Source organism: Amblyomma americanum, chromosome 4 (assembly GCF_052857255.1).
Source record: "Amblyomma americanum isolate KBUSLIRL-KWMA chromosome 4, ASM5285725v1, whole genome shotgun sequence".
NCBI classification, from domain to species: domain Eukaryota; kingdom Metazoa; phylum Arthropoda; class Arachnida; order Ixodida; family Ixodidae; genus Amblyomma; species Amblyomma americanum.
In genome coordinates this window covers 209,404,755-209,428,875 of record NC_135500.1, presented here as the reverse complement: position 1 = coordinate 209,428,875, position 24,121 = coordinate 209,404,755, and the positions used below count along the sequence as shown (strand labels likewise).

At 48.6% G+C, this 24,121-nt stretch overlaps 1 protein-coding gene across 1 annotated transcript in view; it reads right to left on the bottom strand.

The window, feature by feature from the left end:
- Positions 1–19,425, bottom strand: part of LOC144129225 (solute carrier organic anion transporter family member 4A1-like) — an 82,986-nt gene extending 63,561 nt beyond the window's left edge. The window contains exon 1 of the mRNA XM_077663219.1: positions 18,716–19,425. The gene's annotated coding sequence lies outside the window, so the exon portion shown is untranslated. The remainder of the gene's footprint in view (positions 1–18,715) is intronic.
- Positions 19,426–24,121: the final 4,696 nt, after the last annotated feature.

The window sequence follows — 24,121 nt, the reverse complement described above, 5'->3', positions numbered from 1 at the left end:
GAAGAATGAAGAGGAGAGAGGAAAAATATATGGCCTGATTATACGTTATTCGCTGCAGTTAAAAAAAAAAGCGGAAGTTGCTGCGCGCTCGGAATGTTTTCTCTCCGTTGAAAGCGCCGTCCTTCTTTCCTCATTCACAAACAAGCGAATGAAACTGTCTTAGTTGGCCAAGGCTGTAAACCGACAGGCCTAAAGATAAGTTTCACGTATTTGGATGCAGATAACGAGCGTCCAAGCGAGAACCTTTGCTCGGATTGTCCAGATTGCAAATGCGAATGACGATAATAGCGTCGTCTATTGCATGACAAGAATACACAAGCGGATAAAACTGAGAACAGTCATTAGAATTACATGCATGTTCTTCCCTCCTTTCTGTTCTTGAACTTTCAACAGATTAGCAACACGGGTATTATGTATCAATGTGACAAGAACCTATAAAAACGTGCCAATTATACTGTATGCCGTGCGCGTTATTCAGCTCTTCTTCAGTAATTCAGAAGCATGAGGTCTTGATACCTCGTTTTCGTGTGTACTGTATCTCTAAAAATGGTACAATCTGTGCCGCATCTCCCTTTTTGGTATGGAAATAAATTAGCCAGTCGAGTCAGCTTTCACTTGCAAAGTGTGCCCTCAACTTGTTAACCTCCCTCCCTTTCCTTTCCCTTCATTACGTTTCTCTCACATGTGCACCAATGTATAAACAACGCGCTGGTTACCACTAGTCAAAAAAAAAAAAACTGCAGCACGAAATTAACCCGCCTGGATAGGGCATGCGTAGAGCAGTGAAGCAAAGAGAGCCGTCGTTAACGCTGACGAGGTTAATCATTCGCAAACCGCACAGGCACGCTAATGGCAGTCACTGCAGAAAAAAAAGCACAGCAGAACAGTTTCAAGAAAAAAAAAAAGACGACAAGGTACGAGCGAAACCTAAGGGAACAACAACAACAAAATTCTAATGACCTGAAGAAGCCGAGAGGTGTGCGGAGTAGGCCGTAAGTATATTCTCTAAATAACCCAGGCCCCTTCAGAGGGCCGTTCCCGAAGACACGATCAACTTACAAAGCTTAAAAGAGGGCGCTCAGGGTGCGCGAAACTCGGCGTCGTTGCAGCGACTAAATAACGAAAAAGAAAGGAGTCCATCGAACAAAAGCCAGTCGGTTGGTGCACGGGCTGTACACGCAGAGGACGCCAACCACAGGCCGGCCTGACCGCGGCACAGGCGTGCTTTAATAAACGTGCGCAGAATACGCTACGCTTCTCGGCACCACGATGCACGCGTGCATCTTGTCCGCAGGGATCCGGCGTGCTACAGGAAACAGAACTGCACCCCCCTCTGACTTCGCTAATGACGTACCTGGCCAGCAACGCTACACGGGTGAAAGCGCGCGCAAGAGAAACCGGTTTTCTTTTGTGAAGGCAAAAAGAAAAACAGAAAAGGTAGCGGCGAGACAAGTTGCGAAAAGCTGCTATAGCGAGCGGCGTGGAACGACAACGCTAAAAGAACGGCGATAAAAACGAGCAAAAAGTAGCGACAAGAGGCGGAGGAGTACGGCGCTCTGTGTTTTACGATCTTTTCGCTGCATAATCATTTATTGCGGACGCCAAAGGAAATAAAAAGAAACAAACAAACGAGGAAATCAAGGAGGAGCGCGCAGAGACGTATAGGGGGAATGCGACGACAGGATGTTTGCTCGAGGAGTAACCGAGGGAAGAAATATGGCTGTTTTTAGCACCCGAAAACTTGCGGCGACCTTCGTTACAAATTGCTGCTTCTATCGAGCAAGCAGAGGATTAGCGACACCCCACCCAGTAAAGCTGACGGATTAATGAAAAGTGAATATGCTAAACACTTTGCCCTTCATGCATCCTGCCCTACGTAACGAAATTGATCTATTCTATACAATGAAACAAAAGAGGCTGCTTCATACTTACGCCTTTCAAGCCGTCTGTCTTACATACCATGCGATCAGTTACACTTCACATTAGTAACTGAACTCTTTGCGTCATTGCAGAGACACGACAATCGTCATACATGCATGGACTTGTTTGTTTATGGGGTTTAACGTCTCAAAGTGACTCAGTCTATGAGGGAGGCCGTGGTGAAGGGCTCCGGAAATTTCGACCGCCCGAGGTTCTTTAACGTGCACTGACATCGCGCAATACACGAATCTCTAGAATTTTGCCTCCACCGAAACGCGACCGCAGGGGCTGGAATCGAACCCGCGTCTTTCGGTTTAGTAGCCAAGCACCATAACCACTGAGCCACCAACGGGGGCTTCTGCGTGGACTTCTTAGTGCAATTGGCGTTAAATTGAATTTAATTGAAAGAGATCCTTAATTTCTCTAGCAGCATACGCTCTTGAGCGGAGACACAACGAGATATGCTGCGGTACGCAGCTTGGATGCCCGTAATTGTGCCCACAGTTCCCACAGAACACAAGAACGAGGCACACACACAAGATTCAACAGTGAGAACAAATTAAACAAGCAGTACGTATGATCATGATGTCACAGTTGATTTGATTGTTGAAGAAAATTAACAAATGAAATTAGGGATTTCCTGGAAGTGTTTTCGAGCATAAAATTTTTCTCCTCGAGGACATTAGGAGTACTGTTAATTTACAGGATATTGATTATTTTAATTAGTGAAAAAAATGGCAACGACGAAGAAGCGTGCTGCTGTACGTAAAAAGAAAGAATACAGATGATAACGTGAAGCATTTGAAGAACAATAGCGTTTGTACGAGAGCTTTTTCATGCATGCATAATAGCCGAAATGCGTACAATGGCATAGGCTTCATAACACCAAAACTGATAAAAAGATTATCTACGTGTGAGTACCATGCCCCATTCATTAGCTAGTTGTCTTATTGCCTGCTTTTGCGCGACGACTATTTTTTTTTACGATATTGGTTATAGTACCACGAATAATAAAATAATATGTGATAGGTGGAAGTACAGAAAGGCGTCGTATATTAGGAGCTTAGGATACTTCGTCAACTCAGCTTACTGCGACATATGATGCCATTTACTTTGTTCATTTTGTTTCGAACACTATTAGTCTACGCATCCCAATTTAAAGACTCGGAGAAAATAACGCCCCAGACACTTTATAGTAGAGACGACTTCAATTTTGCTTACATAAAGTAATCGATCTTCATCACGTTAAATTTGCTTATTTTCAGCGTCGCAAGGTGGCGTCAGAAATCCATTTCCCAAGCATTTCACCCCAGATAAGCCGAGCACCAGGCTAGGTGAAAGCTTGCACCCTTTGTATCACTGGTGGGCACCCGGCGACATTGGGGATCGAACACAGCTCCTTCGTAAACTGCGTCTAATGACAGCTTACGAAAGTGCTGAAAATTCTGCAAGTCCCAGTGTAGCACTTCAATGTCATTTGTCGCTATCGCTTCTACCAGCACTTCCTCTACCTATCATCTCACGGTCCCTTTAATTTCCGCCGGCAGCAGCCCAGGTGGTTAAGGCACCATCTTTTCCTTCCGGTTTTATTTTTAATTTACTGTAAACTACTACTAATAATAATGCTACAACACTGCTTGTTTTCATTGTGGACGTAAGCAGATCAACTTTTTAACGCAAACTAAACCGTGCCACAGTAACACCGCACTTTCCAGGATTTTTTTTTTTTTTCGCAGGAAGGGGGCAAGGTAATCTTTTGCATCGGAAGCAACGAAGGGGTCGGTACAAGTCCAACATGTCCAAACATTAAATACGCCCTAGAGTACGACCTCATGCAAGTGCCATCTTGACAGCAGTTATCATGTACACGTGAGCGCCTAGAATTCGCGTGCTGGCGGCGCATTCTAACACGGCCGCCACAAACCAATTGACTATCGGGGCACAAGTCTCCAGACCGCTGGAATAGCAGTGTAGGCGTATTGCTGAAATGTTTGCCGACAATCTCCTAATTTCACTAGCACACTTAAGGGAGGCCAATTCAAACTTAAATATCCACAAGTGTAGTATCAAACAACCGGCAGGTAACAAAGGTATGCCCATTGGTCGCCGCTGACTCGTCCCGGAGACTTTTGTCCCTGACAGTACATTCGCATGTGCAATGCGTGTCAGGCATGCAATGCGCATGTGCTCTGGTCTTTCGCGGTTCGTTAGGGAGCACTGATAGTAGTAGTGACAAAGATAGTAAGCGCCCAGCGTCCTTTCCGTAGGACACACAACAGCTCGCTCGTCCGACCTGACGTGGCTGCAGGCGCCACGTCATCGCCGCTCCCTCTTCTTTCCGCGTTGCGTGCAGAACCTCACGCGACGCGTCGCAAGACAGCATCGCGCAAACGAAACGCGGGAAAGGACAATCGTCCTCGAACGTCCGAGGCTTTCCTAAAAACAGCCGCAGGCAGAGAAAGAAAGGGAAAGGCAGAGAGAGGGCCTCTCTTCGCGGTGTATCAGATTGCGCGCGGCGCGTCTGCCGTTACGGAAGCTGTTCGGCAGAGCTCGCCTTCGGCCGTGCTCCCAACGCGAGGCGTGATTTATTGCGACGCGGCAAGTGGCGCTGTTGCCGAGGTCGTTCGCTGCTTCTGAATGACCGCGGCTGCTGCTGCCATCCGACCCTCGGCGTACCCCAAGACAGGAGTCCCAAACTTCGGACGCCTTTGGTTCATTCAGCCGCATGCAGCCCGCTAGCCCTAAACATTTCAGTCTTTGGCCCTGAAGCGCGCTGTCAGAGACATCTAAACTTGTTTTATGTGCGCGCAGCATCCCTTCATCTCTGTCAACGGGTCGACTCTAGCCGGTTCCTCATCATGTCTCACTTCTATAGAAGTTTTTTGTGGTGACCGGGTGTATTCACAATTCAATAAGTTTCGCTATGGCCAAGGCGGCAAATATTTCAAGTTTTCAGAAGCAGCATAAGCAGCAGTGCTTTACCCCTTTTCTCCCCCTTCCCTTTAAACGGTTACTGACCCGCGGGAGACAAAAGTTTGCCAATGCTGCCCTTTTGGATATATGTGTCAGACATATGCATGTGCTCTGTTGAATAGCATGTGCTAACAGGACGAACACAATAAACTTGGAGAAGACGACACCGTCTTCTCCATGGAGTGCAAAGCAAAACAGCACTGCGCCCGCCACACACATGTAGGCACAAAAACAAAGCATTGACTGATTCTTACGCGCCAAAGCAACGTTGCAGGCAGTTACAGCAGTTAAAGGACCTACAGTGGGTTCTTTACGTGCTTTGGTACCGCACATGCGTATTTTGCGTTACGCCTTCATCGCAATACAGCCGCCACGACAGTGGTTCGATACCGCCACCATTGGGTCGGTCGAACGCCACAGTCAGTGATGTGGGTGGAAGATAAAAAAGGCCAACAGTTACGGACCCAGAACAAAGATCGTGCTACACATTGGAGGTGCACAGCGCTTAACACACTGTCGTATTTCCGGCGACGGCGAGAGCTGCAGCGGCCAAGAAGAAAGACCGAAGGGCACTAGCGGCTCGAAAGCGGACTTCTGGTGACCTCACAGTGAAACTACAGAGGTGAAACGACGCAACTGTCAAGCTGCAGATCGACATATAATTTAGCGACGTCTGCAGTGCGCGCATGCAAATACATCTCCAATGCGCCGGCAGCTTCAATGCGTTGTTATCGCTGTCTCCTGGTGCGTATCGTCATTTAAACCACAGAGTAAGCGTGCCTTACCTCAACGGAGGTACACTACAAGCGAAATATGCTGTCGTTTCCGGCGATGTCCCGCGTACAGACGTACTCGGCAGTGCTTTAAAAACAATCTCTCGAGACATTTCACCTCCATGGCACCCGCAGACCAATTTCTTGCACCAAAGAGTTTTACAGCAGCTATAAGGAGGAACCAACACGATCCGTCGATAGAACTGGATTTCATGCGGCTTGTGATGAATATAGGTACCCTTGTACAATGCCCGCTTACATAGCAGTAACTGGTTTGCAGAACGAGGCGTGTGTTATGCTAAATGCTTCGAAATACGTTGGGTTAAAAGCGGAACTCTTTGTGTACTTGCCTCGATCGAACCAAAATATCGCTGCGAAAACGGTCGTAGTTACGTTAAGCCTCATTACAAGGCGGCGGCCCGAAATCTTTTCCCTTGATAGCGGCTCGTCTATGGAGACCAACTGTTAGTAGCTTCTTACTGTGCGTCATCGCCACTAAAAGGGATTGCCCGCTCGAAAAAAAAAAAAAAACCTATGAAGCTCGTCTTCCAGTATTCCATCTGTGCAAAACCGACAATGCTCAGTGCAAACATCATTAATGATGACAGAAGGGCAGCACCGCGGATGTAGCGTGTCAGGTCAGAAGCCGTGCGGCAGACGGCGCCTATTGATCAAAGAAGAACGAAAGACAGAAAACAAGAGAGGAATGATTCACAGATCCACGAAATGGACACGCCGATTGACCTCACGACCTATGATGGCACTCGCTCATTTGGTGCGTCACACGGCAAACCATCACGAATGCGCGTTCACGAACGAAGCCGCAAAGCGCGCGAGAACAATCAACACGACGAACACGTTGCGCCGCGATTACGTCACGCGAATCGAAGACGCGCGGTCCGTCACTGGACGCTGGGAAACCCGCGCGTATACGTTACGCTGGCGAACTCGCCGCGGCTCGCTCACGTGGCACGGTGTGAATGCGCAACACGGCGCTGGCGAAGCAGGTCGTCGTCAGCGTGGAGAGGAATAATCAATGCCGCGGTCGCCAGGCCCGGGGTCCCCTTGCCGGGCCACACCCCTCATCGACCCCCCACCGCCCCACTCAGGCGGCCGTCCCGCGTGACTCGGCGGCGGGGTTGCACAGACACGCGTACGTAAGTGCCGCGCGTTTGTTTCCGGTCGCTGAAGCGTGCGGCTTCAACGCTTGTCTTTCTGACGAGGCTGAGAGAAGACGAAGCTTTGTCTCCAGTACCGTCTATCTCTCTTTCTGGACATCGCCATCATCATCAGCCTGACTGCACCCACTGCAGGGCAAATGCCTCTCCCATGTCTGTCCAATTAACGCTGTCCTCTTCCTTTCTATGTCCTTTCTGGACAGTGGGACGCTAACGATAAACCAGGAAAATAAGTGCTCGTTTTTTTTTTTTTGCATCCGTGAAAATTTAGGTGACAGCTGTTAGGACTTTCATTCAGCTGTAGTACATATACGGTCTCTGTAAGCATAAAACGGAGGGCCGGGCGACTTAGCAATTGTTGTAGGCAAAAGCGTCTTACTGAAATGAACGCTGAAGAAACAATTATCGTTATTAGTGAAAATCCATTTTATGGCTCTTGCAGGATAAGTTGATGTTCGTCCATCAGACAACGATGCATTTATTGCTGGGAAAAATTAGATTTAAAATGCTTCCCATCGCTTTATTCAGACTCCTGACGTCAGTAGAGAATAGGACTCCGTGATCCCAAAAAGAATGTGAATGGCGGAGTTGCATAGCCTCAGTGATCAGGGCCCCAAAGGATTTGAGAGGCATTGGTATGGTTTATGGGGGTTTAACGTCCCAAAGCGACTCAGGCTATGAGAGACGTCGTAGTGAAGGCCTCCGCGAATTTCGACCACCCGGGGTTCTTTAACGTGCCCTGACATCGCACAGTACACGGGGCCGGCCTCTAGAATTTCGCCTCCATCGAAATTCGACCGCCGCGGCAGGAATCGAACCCGCATCTTTCGGGCGAGCAGCCGAGCGCCATAACCACTCAGCCACCGCGGCGGTTCATGAGAGGCATTACAGCTTGCTTGAAAAACAGCCGGTGAAGTTGACAGCTGTATTTCATTTCTTGGTGCCTTCCAGCTTAAGACAGCGCCCGATTTTAACTAAACAAGCCTCTTTGTCATTAGAAGGCGGAAAACAATGGATACAGGCCAAATTAAACTCGTCCTGTGTATCCCTTTAAGGCAGCAGCAAGTCCACGACTGCTAACCGCTCTCACAACGACTTGGCTGCATCGGCGTAACTGCTTGTGAACGCAAAACAACGTGATTTGATATATATATATATATATATATATATATATATATATATATATATATATATATATATATATATATATATATATATATATATATATATATATATATATATATATATATATATATATATATATAGCATTATAGCTAGGGAAGCAACGTAACTGATGGTGGTCAAAATCTTGGTGTGGGCAAGTCAGTGGTTCATCTTAAGAGTAGCGCAGCGCAAACAACAGGGACAGAGGGAGAAGGCACAAACAACAGGACTGGCGCTGACTAACGACTTTGTGTCCTCCTCTTCTGTCCGTTTTTTTTTTTTGCGCTGCGCTACTCTTACTTAAGGTAACTGATGGCAGTGAAGAGAAAATGAATTAGAGCGGCGAGGACGTCAGGGACTGCCTCGTCTACGAAAAAAATCAAGAGCGGAGGCAATAGCCTGTGCCCGTCTGGAAGTCATCATCCTCGCCAGACCGTAAGAACCATAGAAAAGAGAACGATGTTCAGGTGCATAAACCAGTGTCGCAGGAGGCATACCAACAAGCCAGACTGTTCCACAAAACATCGAGAGCACGCCTCAGAAAGAGGGGAAAGAAGAAGAAAAGGGAAAGGAGCATGGAAGAAGAGAGTAAGAAAGGCAGGAAACAAAAGAAATAAAGAAGAAAACTAGACCGACGACATCAGCGCACTGCGCCGCTTCCAGTTAGCTCAAAAAAGGTGGAGCCAAAAGGTCCGGTTCGTTCCCCTCTGAATCGCACGGAACTACCGACCCCTCCGGGTCTCCTCACCAGAGGAATAGTAAGAGCAGGACAAAGTGCTAGCACGTCTAACGCTGTGCACTAAGGCACCTCCGGCGCATAACATTAAAATAAAAGAAAAGGGTTGCGGATTCTCAACAATATATCTCAAGGGCACTGCTGAACGGGCTACAATCGGTTCAGCAAGTGGCTGCCTGACACTGCCAGGCTGCTATCGCTAGCGGGTTATCGTTAGGAGGAGACAAAGTCCTGTTGAGATCATATCAGCTCACTTTGTCCGCGAGAGTGGCCACAATGCCAAGATACTTATTCCAAGGAAAGCGACGTCTTTTGAACCAGCTGTAGTCCGGCAACACCTGGGTAGGAAGATTTTGGGTGGCGCTCCTTTAATACGCAATGCGAACTTAAGACAAGCCCAAAGTGAACTCAAAGAAGCGTTCGTCATTCTATGCGCGCAGCAGGTGAACAATATCCAAACATGACTATGCAGACATGCAGTTTTTGTTAAATTTTAACCACATCAGTAGAAGGAACTTGTTTCTTTCGGTGTGACTGAAAAGACAAGGCGGACAGAAGTCAACACAAAAGCCCCCCCCCCCCCCCCCCCTTCCCCCCTCGAGCGTTCGAGAAACTGCTCCTCACGACAGTCACACGACTCGTGAAAAGCGCTGCCCCCGACCAACGAAACATATCTGCACTAGCAGAGAGGTGTTCAGCAGGCACCTTCGGACAGTGACGTATCTTCTCACAGTGTGCAAGATGCGCTAGGCCCTTTCCTCCTGATAGAAATCATTTTGATTTTGCATCTATTTAAATCTATTTTTCCTTCATTTTGTTCTACAGTGGATCACATTCACTTTGTCTCTCAGGGCAATGGGTCATCTTTAGTGAAATAAACATTTACCCATCCCATTAAGCATCAAAATACAACTTCACAGCAGTGCTTGGTGAATGAGCACGAAAATCGGACGTAATTTATTCCAAGAAGTTTCCAAAAATCTGCTACGTACAGTAAACAAGAAAGTTCGCCAGGGTCAGAACTGCCGCGTTCAAGATGTTTACAAATTTGTATTTTTTCTTCGATTTCAACCCACCAGAGCTACCTGCATCATTCAAAAAATAATGGTTGCGTAAATGTCAGAAAAAAAATACAGTACTGCACCTTTTCATTTATTAAGAGATTATGTTTACTTTTAAGAGAATTTATCATTTATGAACGCTGCTGCTATAATACTCTGCCTCCTAGCATCGCTAGCATTTCTAAGACATTACGAAAAACAGCTCCAAGAAAGAGACCTCCAGCCGTAGAAAGGAGCCCAGTATCTCACAAAATATGCGAGGCCGATAGGCGAACACGCTGACTTCTTGACCTGCAATCATTACCGCGTGTTGCAGAACACTCAGCGTCTCGAGAAAGTGGCGCCTATCGAGGAGAATTCAATTGTGCTTGCAGGCCGTATCTTTCAGCCCGAGATAAGACGAGAAAGGCAGCGTATTGAGTACTGCTCTCCAAGATCCGCTGCCACACCCTCCCTCCTCCCCTTATTCTACCCCCTCCCAGGCACACGTGGCGTCGGACTTTACGAGATGGGCCTTGAGAAGACTTCGGCTGTAACGGAGAATCGTGCGACAAGAAACTGCATCCCGGTGCGCACTAAGCCCCGAATCACGTATGTCGCGGAGATGTTTCTAGGATAAGACCTTTGCACATCCGACGCAACCCGACAGTAAAACACAGGAGGCACACTTTCCCTTCGTCTTAAACTGCGTTGTACGCTCTGAATGATTTCAGCCAGTGGTGCACTGATACGGGAAAGGGTCGCTAGACGCCCACTGACACTGACCAGCTCACAGCAAGATGTAAATCTGAACACGGTGTAAGGAGGGAAAATTTAAGAAGCACTAATATTTGTTTCACAAACACACAAACGGCTTAACTTGTTTGCGCGCAAAAAAGCCTGTTTTCGTACCAACCAAACACATAGATCCCTCCTCCACAGCAGTGTAGCGGTATAGGAAAAAGAACGGGGCGGCATACCATATACAAGCCCCAACTTTTATGGACACACAGGAAACCTACACTGTCTTACACACACGCAGCGGTCACGTGTTTTCTCCGACATTATGTAGAAAAACGGAAGTTATGTAGCTACCAGCTCTGCGAGATTAAAACACTCAGGAGTGGACGTCTGTAAGCCAGTAGGTAAGACATCGTTCACCCAAAAATTCTCCCCAACAATGCAGGACGAGCAAAGGGCACAACAATATCGTACGAACAAGAAAACATCTAATCAACACCGAAGGGGCTTTTATAAATCACGTGCACGTGGGTACTCGAAGTTAATCACGAGGCGAGGTTTTCATGCCTGCAGGAAGACGCAGTGTAAAGGCAGAACAGTGAGGTACAGAGTTGGTCAAAAGTTTCTAGACCAAAGGGCCTGCTGTTGTTAGGTATATCCTGGAACTTCAGATGCCGATAAAGCTATCAAGGTTCTAAGGAGTTCGAACGATGCTTCTTTTACCCTCTACTTGCCTTTTGAACTCCCTGAGCATACTGCCCAAAAACAGACCCTATGGCCTAGGAACTTTTGACCGACACTGTATCTCGTCGTTGCGTCTACTCTCATCACTTGTTGCGGTTCGTCGGGTCGTTAAATCCTTCGTCGTCAGTTTACCTACACTAAGTTAGCCAGCACGGCATTCGTCATGCTGTCACTGTTTATCACAACATTAATTCAGGACACTCGCACACTTCTACAACTGCGAGAACACCAGAGACATCACTGTGTAGTGTATATAGCATGCTTCCTATTAACGGCTTCGGTTCTCGACGTACAGTGACCATCTCATTGTATACTACTCACCTATCGCAACATGGCTTGCCCGACAGTACTGTTCTGTTACAATGCGCAACTTTGAAACTTCGCGATATCAAGGGGGGCGGGGGGGGGGGGGAGATTTCCCTCATTCTGGCTGGAACTAGGCGATAGTATGGAGATAAAACTTAGTAGCAGCGCTTCTGCAGGCCAGAAGGAAACGGGGACCATTATAGCCTACACTTAACCCAGCGTTACTGGCATTATGCCCCCGTCGCGAATAAGAGGGAACAATGGGCTACATGAACAATAAGCTACGTTACATGTATACCAGAAACGCGAGATCCAAAGAATGCAGCTTACAAGGACAATGCATTTCCGTGGACCAAAGACGCCGCACAGAGTTGTGTCATGTTTCGCTACGGCATGCACCTGTTACACAGTATTCCCGCTGACGTGCGCTGATGCTGCATGCCTTCGATGTGAAAGCAAGCGACCAGACACTGGTGCGGAATAACAATCGCTTCAGCGCCCTCTTTTACAAGGACACTAACGCCGGTAATAATTTTTTCCCGCGACCTTAGGATGAGCAGGAGAATGCCGAAGCCACTGAGTCACCGTGGCGGGAAATAGATAACGATGGACAGTTAGATCAAAACGCGCATAAATGAAAGCCCGAAAACACAGGTTAGTTTCGTGTTTGAATAAAGCTAGGAATGAAAACTGCAAGGCATAGACATCTTTGGCTATCCTGTACTGTCTTAAACAAGCTAATATGAGATAACGGAAGGACCGAAAAGTAACGACGGTAACATGCGGCTATCGAGAACACTAACCTATAACCAGATAAACAATGGCGCGAAAGTGTACACAACCGCGGCTGAAGCAGTATAATCGGCGCTCGACGACTCCGCGAGGTGTGTCTAGCACGCGCCTTATTATATAACTTTTTACGCTATTACTAAGAACATTCTCCTATCGCATTTTTTTTAAATTTTGTTTCGCCTCTGTTGCCTAGTTTCACAAATGTGCTTTCAGAGGCCCAACACCTAAGGATTATTCCATTCGAAATTAGAAGTTGGCACCACTATCACGCCTTTGCTTATCTGGTTGTTAATTTATGGTTTAGGTTCAGGTTTATAGGGGTTTAACGTCCCAAAGCAACTCAGGCTATGAGAGACGCCGTAGTGAAGGGCTCCGGAAATTTCGACCACCTGGGGTTCTTTAACGTGCACTGACATCGCACAGTACACGGGCCTCTAGAATTTCGCCTCCACCGAAATTCGACCGCCGCGGCCGGGATCGAACCCGCGTCTTTCGGGCCGGCAGCCGAGCGCCATAACCACTCAGCCACCGCGGCGGCTAGGTTGTTAATTTATGCTCGCGTGATTGCACAGCTAACAAAAATTTCGTTAGACAGTCTATAGTCAGTCCACAGACTTCTCTCTAAAATTTATGGACTCTCTATATACAAACCCTAGAGAACAATCCATACCAAATACTAATATTATAGACAGTCTACCGACATATCTACAGATTTATGGCCATACAGTTTTAGTAGACTTTTGTATACAGACAGTCTATAGACTGTGAACAAACAAAAAGAAATATCTATAGGAAGACAATAAAGTCTATAAGAAGTATATAGACCATTTTTGTAAGGGATGTACGGAGCCGCCGGTCGTACTTCGTCGTCACCGCGTCATTTTAAGATATTGCTTTTTCACGACTATATATACAGTTCATCCTCACAGCTCCCAGGAAGAACTATTTGGTCACCTTACATACCACACAACAGAATGGAGAGAGTAAGACCTCCAGGCGATGACATCGACTACGCAAGACCACTTCGCCATTGTGGAAGCCGAGACTCAGCGATCGGAAACTCACCGCCATGCCACGCCCGACGGGAAGCGGCTCACTTCCTTTTCCCGTTCTTGCTCACGCGATCCTATCTAGGGTGACGCCGTCCTTTACGTGATCAGTTCGGCTGCTAGTGCACCACTTTATACAAACGGACAATGGCGCGCTCTACCATAATGGGTAGTAGACGACGCATGTTTGTTTTTCCAAGGGCGCCTCCATTCGCTTGCTTCCGGTTCAGTGACGGTACTCGGAAGGGAATTGCTTTTCCAAACGCTTTCGCGTTTACACAAGTACCTCACGGTGCCTCTTCTGTGAGGTCAACGCGAAGACAGAAGCGCACAAGGCCAGAAGAGCACAGGCCAGTAGAAGCAAGGTCAGAGGTTAGACTGTGTTGCCTTTTCTTTTGTACCATTTCTTGCGTTGTGCTTCCCGAAAGTGCAACGATCATCCACTGTTGGCTCTCAGTGGGCACTCAGACCACGTCCAAATCAACTGGACACTTAATGACGACCACAACAGGGATGGTATCGCCCAGGGTTTTTTGGAAGCACTTCGACAAGGCAACGGATTATGTACGCACAAATATGCACAGAACGCGTCACGGAAACGCGTCAGAATGTCTGTGTGCAATCGCGCGTGCTCTGTGTGCGTGCTGTGCGTCAGTGCATTGGCTTTTTAGAACGGTGCTATCATTTTCGGACGCGGAAAATATTATGGCAACCTGTTTAGCTTTTTGCTGATATCTGCGTCGCTGGCTGCCCAGCCGTCGCCTATCGGACAGTGAACTCTTTCATACAATAGTGACGGAAATTCACAGATACGCCATTTCCCTTACCTAGAACAGACAGTCGGGATAGCTGGTATAAAGGTATACAGTTGAACCTCGTTATAACGAAGTTTAAGGGGTCCGACAATTCCTTCGCTATAACCGCAGCTTCGCGTTGACCGAGCTTCCAAGGGGAATCGTCAAAACTTCGTTATATCCATTACTGCGTTATAGACCGTTTCGTTATAACGAGGTTCGACTCTACCACGAGTTACCCGGCAGCCCACATCACCGTAGCACTAGCCAATGAGCGCTCGCTTTTTCTGCCATTGCATTCTCAAGGCCTTTTTGTGAACTTACGCACGTGTGGCTCGTGCGAGCTGCCCATGTGGCGGCCTCTTGTCGAGACATCTGTAAAACCCTATCTCACACACAATGGCCTCTGCGGCGTTTGAACGAAGGACATGCAGAACAGCGGACATTCCCAGCAGCTGGACACTCGACGCACAACAGACGAACACTACGCCTGCGCTCGAAGCCGATGAGTTTGTTTGTAGAATTCTGCTAAACACGCAAAAGGTTGTCCTGTCACATTGAATTTTTATTAGAATCTGAGCTCACTTTTAATACATCTCCGTGACATTTTGGTGCAGACTGGGCCAGATGAATAACAATGGCGAAATTTGGAATGCCTCCAACGTCAGAGTATATGTGCCAGACGTCGCAAAGTAATGTCCGCAGTGTACAAAGAACCTTGCAACGCGACCGAAAGCTTCCGCGAAGAACGAGGCGGATATAAAACGAAGAAAAGGCGGTAAAGGAGTCGCTGATACAGGTGAAAGCAAGGTAGCGACGACGCAGGTAATGGCATACGTATGATAGAGTTTGCACACCGCTGGCTGAGCAAACGCCACCGCCACTGCCATCAAACACGAGGCTCTGTGCCCTTCACTTCGCCATCAAGGCAGGCAGTTTGCAGACAAGAACGTCGAGGTTCCATATTATAAGGGCTGCTTGCCCACTGTCCTTGTAGCCGTTGGCCTAGTGCGCGAGCGCTCTGAGGCCCCTTACTAGCGCGAACTTGGAGTGATGCGATAGACAGAGATAATTTCGCCGGCGTAGTTTACAGCCTGTTTATTCTCACTTTATGATCTACACTGGCGAGGCCCTTACAAAGACGTTCGTTGACACTTCAAGCGTGCACTTCTAGCTCGAACTGACTTTTTCTGCGAGCGCCGACTGCCCATCAACATAAAGTATACTGCATGGGAAAAAGGTTTGTGGAAAAGGTTAATCAGCACAAACGCTGCACTGTCGTGAAGTTGGGAGTGTAACGGATTCCTGTCTGGCCGTGGGGGCACATTTGAAACAAAAACAGAGGCGCCGACCAGTGATAAATATCTTTGATGTTTCGGCTTCAGGCAGGATGCCTTCTTCACAATGAAAGCATCACCACAAGAGGGTCGGTTTTAAATAGGCTTTAATATTCGCCGCAATGAGCGTCGGTGTATATCGGGTTTACGTTTCCCGCGTTTCGGTTCAACGTGTTTGATGTGGTCTGCATGATTTGAGATCCCAGGTGCAGCCGTGGTTCTGTCAAATTTTTGGTTGCGAAAAATTGTCGTCCATTGTTATCCGTGTTCAATCACAAAGCGCACTTTCAGGACACGCCTGTGAGCAGTTAGTAACGCTCACCGCATAAGTGGAACGATGTTCTTGTCATGTAGGGGAAGAAAGGATCCTATCATATCGCCTTCTCCTCCCAACCCTAGTTCTCAAGACGGCGGTGTCATTAACAAGGCAAACGAGAACAAAATTTACGGCCGATAACTTCTTAAATTGTGAATATGTGAAGGAACGACATCTTTGCATCCGGTTCGGCATGAGCAAGGTGCCCGTAACAGCTCCGAAACGTCTTTCTAACATTATTTTACTCGATCCATGACGTAAACTTCACTTGACTAAAGACGACCAAGCCAATGCATTGCGTTAAGCAATTTCTGCCCGCTTGACGAACATCCGACACTGCTACGCCCAGATGTCCTATCGGCTAAGAATGGGGTCGATTCCCTCTCAGAGAGAGCACAGCTACACGCCCCTATCGCGCTTTTCGCACTTGGCCACTCGGGAGACTGTCGCTTATCGCGAGAGGCACGGTCACTTTATCTCTGACAGTTTTGTTACGCAGGCAATCTTTCCGAGTACCTCCTTTATGTGAGCCGGATGCGTACACAAACCGCCAGCGGGAAAGCCATTGCACTGACGGCCCCAGCTTTCGTGTCACACTGACGGTCGTTTGTTCGGGAAATATAACCCCGACTTGCGAGCGTAAGCTCTGCAGAATAACTTTTAGTTAATAGAGTCCACAGGCGTTTACTCAGTGCCATGCAGGGCACCAAACTTTATTTTTTGCGCCGATACCAGCGTCCTGAGTGACGGAAAATAATTGTGCCCCTGACAATGAACATCGCAATAATGAGTGGAGGAGAAAAAATTCGCCCACTCAGCCGCATCCACTGCAGGAAAAATTCAATTAACCCCGTACTGCACTATCTGCTGTTACTTTATACACTCGCTAACTTCCAATACTCATCCGCCCGCCTAACTCGCATCGTCTCTTACACTAGGAAAATCTTTTAGGCTTAAAAAGTGGAGCACGAAGCAATGTGACAGTATGCAAACCGCTGCACGCAGAAAATTAAGCGCTTCCTAGCGGCGTAAGGCATTCCTAGGACGCATACACTTCCCAGGTGACGTTGCCGATCGCCAGAGCGTCGTGCGGTCGCGGACAGCTGCCTGTAACAATAGGCTCGCTCTGCTGATGGCGCGTCGCGACATCACGTGACTCGTATACCACCCGGAAAGCATCGAACATTCTTCTGAGATCGTTTCGTTTTGCTGGAAGGATGTCCATATGCATACTGGAGCGAACTTTTTCTGCTTGCAAAAGGGCAGTGACCATTCAAAAGAAGGCTCTTGTCAGGAATCGAGACAGATCGCAAGTGTCTTCTCTAATTCTTAAATTGCTGTCTTTGAATGCTATAACGCGCAGATTTCGCTCCCTGATTTCGGTGCCGCGTTTCAGAGAATCTACGTCAGTCAGCCTTGAATTAGACGGAAATTTTGCTGTCATGTTGTTTCCTGGAAGGAATGCAAACAAGCGCCAGATGCTCGACGGGCATGATTCTATCTGCACGCGTCGCCTTCTATATACCACGATGCTGCTGAGATAGTGTCGACATCACTGGGGAGCGGTAAAAAGACAGCCGGTGACGACAGTATAAGAAATGTTCTTAGGAGGCACACTAATGAGTCTCTGAATATTCTCAGAATATCGAGTCATTACAGCAGAGCAAGTGTTGTGGACGGTGGGCGCGAAATTACTCCGACACGCCTGCAATTTTGAGTAGTTAGGCGCTGACTTAACGCCCACTCAACTTCAGGAGCACCTGCTTGCGGGATGCGTTTGCATTCGTAGCGCATGCATGGCTGCGCAATCGCGTTGGTATCGCTGTATCGGAAATTTGCAAGGACAAGAATTATCGCCCAGCAGATTGCAAACTTGGTCGAAACTATAGTTTGAAATGTTAGTTAAAGGATCAACTAAGAAACAGAGGGGACAGAAAAATGAACGGAAAAGATGATTTATCTGGTAGTAGCAAGAGGACGAATTATTCAGACCGTTCGGGTTTAAGTGTGATCTTGGCTGCGGCAGAAAAGTGCGATCCTTGAAATGCATCCACATACTGTTTGTGGGCATGCGAACATTCTTGAACTGTGTCGCGTAACGCTAAAACAAGGTTAACTGACATTCGACTGACCGATCATTTCAGACTGATTTCTGCGCGGCGTAGGACGAAGGATCCCGAGACGCATACGAACTTGCCTTCTTTCAAGAATACGCAACGGGCTAGTGCTGCTGGTATTATTACAGCTATCGTGCACGTTAAGGCAAATATCAGACGGTAAGAACTGGTCACAGCGGATGAAGCTTCTCCGAGTAGTTGCATATACTGCCAATTTACGACTGTAAATGGCGGATGCCGGAATGCCCAGCCGACAAACAAGTCACACAGCTGCTTTCGAAAGCGCAGAACGCCGCGCGAGGATTGATTGCTCTCCCAGCGAGAAACGTTTGACGTAGCCTACGCTAAAAAATGCAAGAAGAAAGGGAAAACCATCGTTAACGCCTTCCTCGAAGTTGTACGGGCGGTTCATTTTCCTCCTGGGTGAGCTAAACACAGAAGGGGCCATCAGCATTTTGTCTACGATGTCAATTCTAAACGAAGGCGACGGAACTGTCAATATCGTCGCCACACCGCAGTGTCAGTTTGGTAGAACTTGAAGCCATTTGTTGCTCCCATTCTGTTCCCGAATAAAATATAAAAAAGGAAGGCGAAAGTAATCCTCAAGTGACGCGCAACTACAGAGAGCGCGTAGTGACAGCCCATTGAAGAGCGAAGCTTAGGCGCGTGCTGTAGTACGTGACTCTCGTCACACGGCAAAGAGTGTAGAAAATGAAGACCGCCGACACCACTCACATGATCGGCTGCCAGAGGCTGTTGTTACTGGAACGTCTCCCCTATCCAGGTCAGTCCGCGGCCGCCGTTGTTGCATCGCCGCAGACGCCGGCGAAGACCGTCAGTTTCGCCGGCCGGCTTTTTCCTCCTGCGCCGCGAACACGTGGCTCTCCGCGCTACGTCGACGACGGGGATCACGCGGGCTCTCACGAGGCGCTTGCGAATTAGTTTCACTATCAAAAATCGATGACAAGAAGCAGGAAAAAAAGGAGAATAAAGAGCGATTAAACGCTCGCTGATAGCACTTCGTGGGGGTGCAGCAACCGGTGTTTGTTTTTCCTGCTTTTTTCCTCGTCACACGAGGGCGCCGAACTCGGCAGGCAGCGCTCCACAAACTCGCTCGCTTTGCAAGCTTCTCGGTGCACAGATGTCTCCAGGAGTCGGCGCTATTGTAGCGCTTTCGTGGGCTCCTCTCGTCGCCGCTGCGTCGGCGCCCGGTTTCACCTGTTGCCTCCGCTAACGTCGCCGCGGTCACTGGAGAAGTTGGAAAAGCGGGGATGCGTCAGCTAGGATTGCGGTTTCTCGGCACGGAAGATGTCCTTCGGTGGTCCGGTGGCTTCGGTGATGACGAAGAGAGTCAGTCTTGGCGCAACAAGGCACCGCCGCTACCAACACCTACAACACCGCAGCGGCCGCGCCGCACTAACCCACGCGAGGAAAAAAGCGATTCTGAAGTTGGCTCCGTCCGCGTGCGCGGCTTGGCGGAGAGGGTGAATGTGGGGAGAGCGTATACGTCGACGACGCAGCCGCCGCCGCCCGATCGGATTGAGAGCGGCGCTGAAGCACGGCTTCGGTCGGGACGGCTGGGAAGAGAAAAAGAGAGGAGGTGTGCACCTCCTCTCCGCGGGTTTCTTCGCGTGCGCTCGCGTTTTCTCCTGCTGTCTGCTTCATATTTTTCGTCATAGCCCAGCTCCTCCCTCTCTCCCGCCGCGTTTTCCTTTGATAATCTGTGCAACGTCGGGCAGGTCTTTCCCGGCACCCCACGACGTCGCCGTTCTCCGACGTACCGAAAAAAGAAGCAGAGAAGAGTGGCGCTCACGGGGCGCAAGAGAACGAAAGCCGGGAGCTGCAAGCAGCACGGGGCGTTTTGTTTAGAACAGGGCCCGACGGTCGGAGAGGTGTATCTCGTCGTCGTCGCAATGACGTCGCCTGTCACGTGGCGCGAGGCTATTCTCAAGTGGCGGCGGGGTGAGCTACGGTGTGGCAGTGAGGGGGAGCGGCCTTTTGGGCTGGGACGCGTCCCGCAAGGCTCTCACGCTGGCAGACAGGCGACATTGGAGAGAGCGGCGCAGAGAGAGCGAGAGAAAAAATATGTCACGATTTGGAACCTGTCCCATAACTTCCGCGTGTGGGCTGCTTGGTGGTGTGATTCAGTCTGCCGAGATTGCTTAAGCTTCAGGCCTGAAGAGTGGAACAGACTGAGCGGGGTCTGTTCCTGCTCATCCGATGCCTGCTTGGTTCACAAATCGCTGGCACGAATAACCGAGCTCTGGGGTAGTATCGATAATCATGAAGGGCATTGGCTTCGGCTCTTTATGTATGCAATGTCATTATCGACGGCATCGGAATTGCAAATTCATTGTAGTAGCCGTGTTGGTTTCGCAAGGAACCAATTCTTGTCGCAGACAGCAAAAAAAAAAAAAAAAAGCCACGCTAGGTGTATGCAGTTTTGTTAGCCATTTACCCTTCCCCTCGTCTCTGCGAAGGTCAAACCAATGCTTGCGTATCATCAGCCGCATATGACCGAGCATCTAACCGAGGCATTCACATTCGCGCTTAGAACGTGCAAACACTGTGTGACGTGCATTGATCTTATACTGTTCGGATCTTACGATGAAAACATGCTTTTTTTTTTTTTTGCTGACGAAGGCAGTAATAAAGCCTTTACTGATATTCGCGTCTGCCTGGTATGTCGCCATACCTATGTATTATGTGGAATCTGTTAGTTTGTCGCAACGGGGCGAGATGAGCTGAAAAACGTGGGCTGGTCTACACATGTGTGGTGATCGATCCTAACCCGGCGACTCTTTAAGGGTCAAAGACAGCCTTCGGCCGACTCACTAGCAGTGTTGTCATGCAGGCACAAATTTATGCAATCCAACACACGGCGATAAACTCAACCCGCTTGTTGGGGACGGTGTATCCAAAAAAAAAATAGAAAAACCCCAAACTCAGCACACAACTATTCGAAAGACCTTCGCCCCTACTTCCATGACCGGCATCACCCCGCCAACCTGCCCTGGAAAAAAGAAAAAGAGAACGGTGCGCCTGCTTGTGGGGACGTGGAGGGAGACGGTTGGTGACAAAAGCAGGGGTGCTTACCGCTGCTTTAATACGCTATTTAGGAGCGAAAAGCTTCACTACACTAGGTAAACCAGCTGTCGTGTAGGCCGGAGAATGACCTTGAACGACTTTCAGCCAAACCACATTAGCCGTGTATGACTAAATGTGGTACAGTTATGGTGTCGAACCCTTGGCCCATGACCTCTAGTTGACCTCTGAGCCTTTGCCTCGGACCTTTGACATTGGGTGACCTTTGGGTTGACGTTAGACCTTAAGAAGATCCGATGGGGTGATGTGAAGCCACGTGATATCTGACGGGGGTGTTGTAAGACAATGTGATGCACGTTATAGCCACATGATCGTGTGGGTATAAAACATAGAACGGCTGTCGCGAGCGTGTAGCGGAGCTGCCATGGACGAGCCTCAGACGCTGAGCAAGCTTCCTTTATTTTCGCTGAATTCCAGGGTTAGTCAAGTTAAGCCACTGCCAATATTTTTGGTTTCCTGATGCGGGAAAAAATAAAAAAGAATAATTAAAATTAAATATTTAAGACATGGTTAAGTTCGCGTTAACATGGCATGTTTTCCAACAAGCCCCTGTGAGGAATGAGGCTGGCAGTATGAGCTAGCAAAGTCAGCCAGAAATAATACGCACGATATGCAGGACAGGCTGCAGGTGGCATCGCTGGCGTGCAGCAGTTTTCGCTCACAGAGAGCCCGTGAGTCACAGACAGCACGTGTACAACGAAGGCCTTCAAAATAAAGCAAAAAAGTTATTATGCCGCCCGCCTAATTATCAACGCCGTACCGCGGTGGGCAGCAATATAGAAACGTTGATTGACAACTGGATCGCTCAGCAAGGAGTGAAACAGCTTTCCAGCTCTCAGTCAGGTAACGGCATTGACTGATATTAAATGTCCAAGTCGAGTATGAAACGTGGTACGTTTGCATGCGTGGAAGCATCACTAAGAAATATAAAAGAATGATTGCAAGACCGTGCCGCTTATAAATTTATAACAAGCTATTTCGTTTCTTATTTTCCTTTTTTTTGTCGGGTTGTTTTTTTTTTATATGGGGCGTGCAATTCTCTGTATTGATATGTCAGGTGTACGTGAATCCAAGCCACCTAAAAGCGAACAGCAGGCACTGCATACGCGGCGGCATTGATCAAGATGTATGACCCGTTTTAAAACAAAGACAGATCTTAAAAGTTTTATTAGCAGTAAGGAAATACACGTACGTGTTTACTGTATATGCAACTGCAATGCCCGAAAACTAAGCGCTGCACTTCGCAGTTGTAGGCTGCTTAGGCAAGAGAAGTGCAGAAACAAACAATGCTCTCAAAACAACCGCCTTCTACTTGCGTACATGGTTACTTTCATTTCTGCTGTAAAGGCGAGTTTAGTCCTTGAATAAGATATAGCGTCTTTGTGTAAAAACCGAGTGCATATGCCTACCGAGTGCATGTCGTTGTGGTGTGTTCTTTGCGCACGTGATGGAGTAATTAAGAACGTCAGGAAAAGGGCGAACATTTCCAGGTAGAAACTCAGACGGCGAAAGCTGCAGATAAAGAGTTTTTCGGATGTTCTCACATGACCTTTGACTTTGGCTAGCGTCCTGCGGTGCACGCACTTCGGTTACCACCTCCCAACGAATAGGAAGGCGCCGCTGATTTTCCTGAGAAATCTGCTCTCGGGTGTTGAACCGCAAAAAAGAAATGAGAAATGGCACACACACACATTTTCCGGCCGATAACGACTCTTTCACACGAGACAGGACGATGCCACCTTTTAAAGGAATGAAACCATGTGTGTTTTCATTCATTCACTCGCGTTCTTTTACTCAATAGACCCGTTCGACTACGACTGCGCGATATCAAACGCACCACAAAGAGGTGCCAACCGTTATCGCATTCCGCGCACGAAGCGAAGGGACAGCTACAGCTGTCTGCTTCCAAAGGGGGGGGGGGGGGGGGGGGATAAGCAAGCGTGCATTGAAGCTGTAACGCAGTGTGAGGCATCACAGCCTGCTGAACGCCTCGGATTCCTTGATCACACTTGACCAAGAAAACAAAGTATATACATCCACCGAAACGGGAGCGACCGAAGCGAGCAGTATAGACGGCGGCGGAAGGCGGCGACAAACGTGGGGAGAAAGCGCATTCAGAAATCTTTAAACGAGTGTTCGTGCCGGGAATAAACGGAGCTAGCGGGCGGCCTGGCGTCTCCTAGTCCTTTAAATGAAGAAGAAAAGAAGGGGAAAAGAATGAAGAGGGAAGGAAGAGGGGTGAAACTGATTTGACACTGGCCTTTCATTGTGAGGACAGGAAACTCAATTCCGGGCACATCGCACCCAGCGCCAACACTCCTCTTCTTCTGTGGCCTTTCGCGGCCTCTGCCTTCGCTGTGGCCTCCGTTCTCATTTATACCGGCTGAGCGAAGAAGGACTCTCTGCTCCGCCGTTGCAGTGAAGGGAGAAAAACCATTACACCTTTATTTATAAGACCACGCACGATTGGGCAGGGAAAAAGAAAGAGGGATGTCCGGAAACAGCGGGGAAATTTCCTTTCACTTTCCTCTCTTTTTTTTCCCTAGCTTCCCGCAACGGGTGTCTCGGCTGTGGAGGGAGGGCGGTAAGGCGTGTGAAGGTGGGGGAAGAACGTCTTGACACGAAGCGGGTGAACATATAGGGGGGGGGGAGGGGGGGGGGGGGACACTGTCACACGTTTACCCCGGCGCACCCAGGCAGCCGGCCGGCCTACGTGGGGGTCACGTAATCGCCTCCGAAGTGCGAGGAAATGGGATGAACTGGGAGAAGCCGAAATTAAATCTCGACCGAACCATTTGCGAGGAGATTCGCACCGATGCTTTCACGCGCGATTTCGTGTCCCTTTTTACCGCGTCGTGTAAAGACCTTAAGTCAGGGAACGGAAAAACAGGAATGCAGAGAGGAAGATAGAGCGCATAGGGCCAGAGTGAAGGGACAAAGTAGTGCATGCGCAGTTGCGCCTTGACGCTGAAAGGAATAAGAAATCAAGATCGCTTGAGTTGCGCAGCTCAACTGGGCAAGTAAACAAGACGTTTC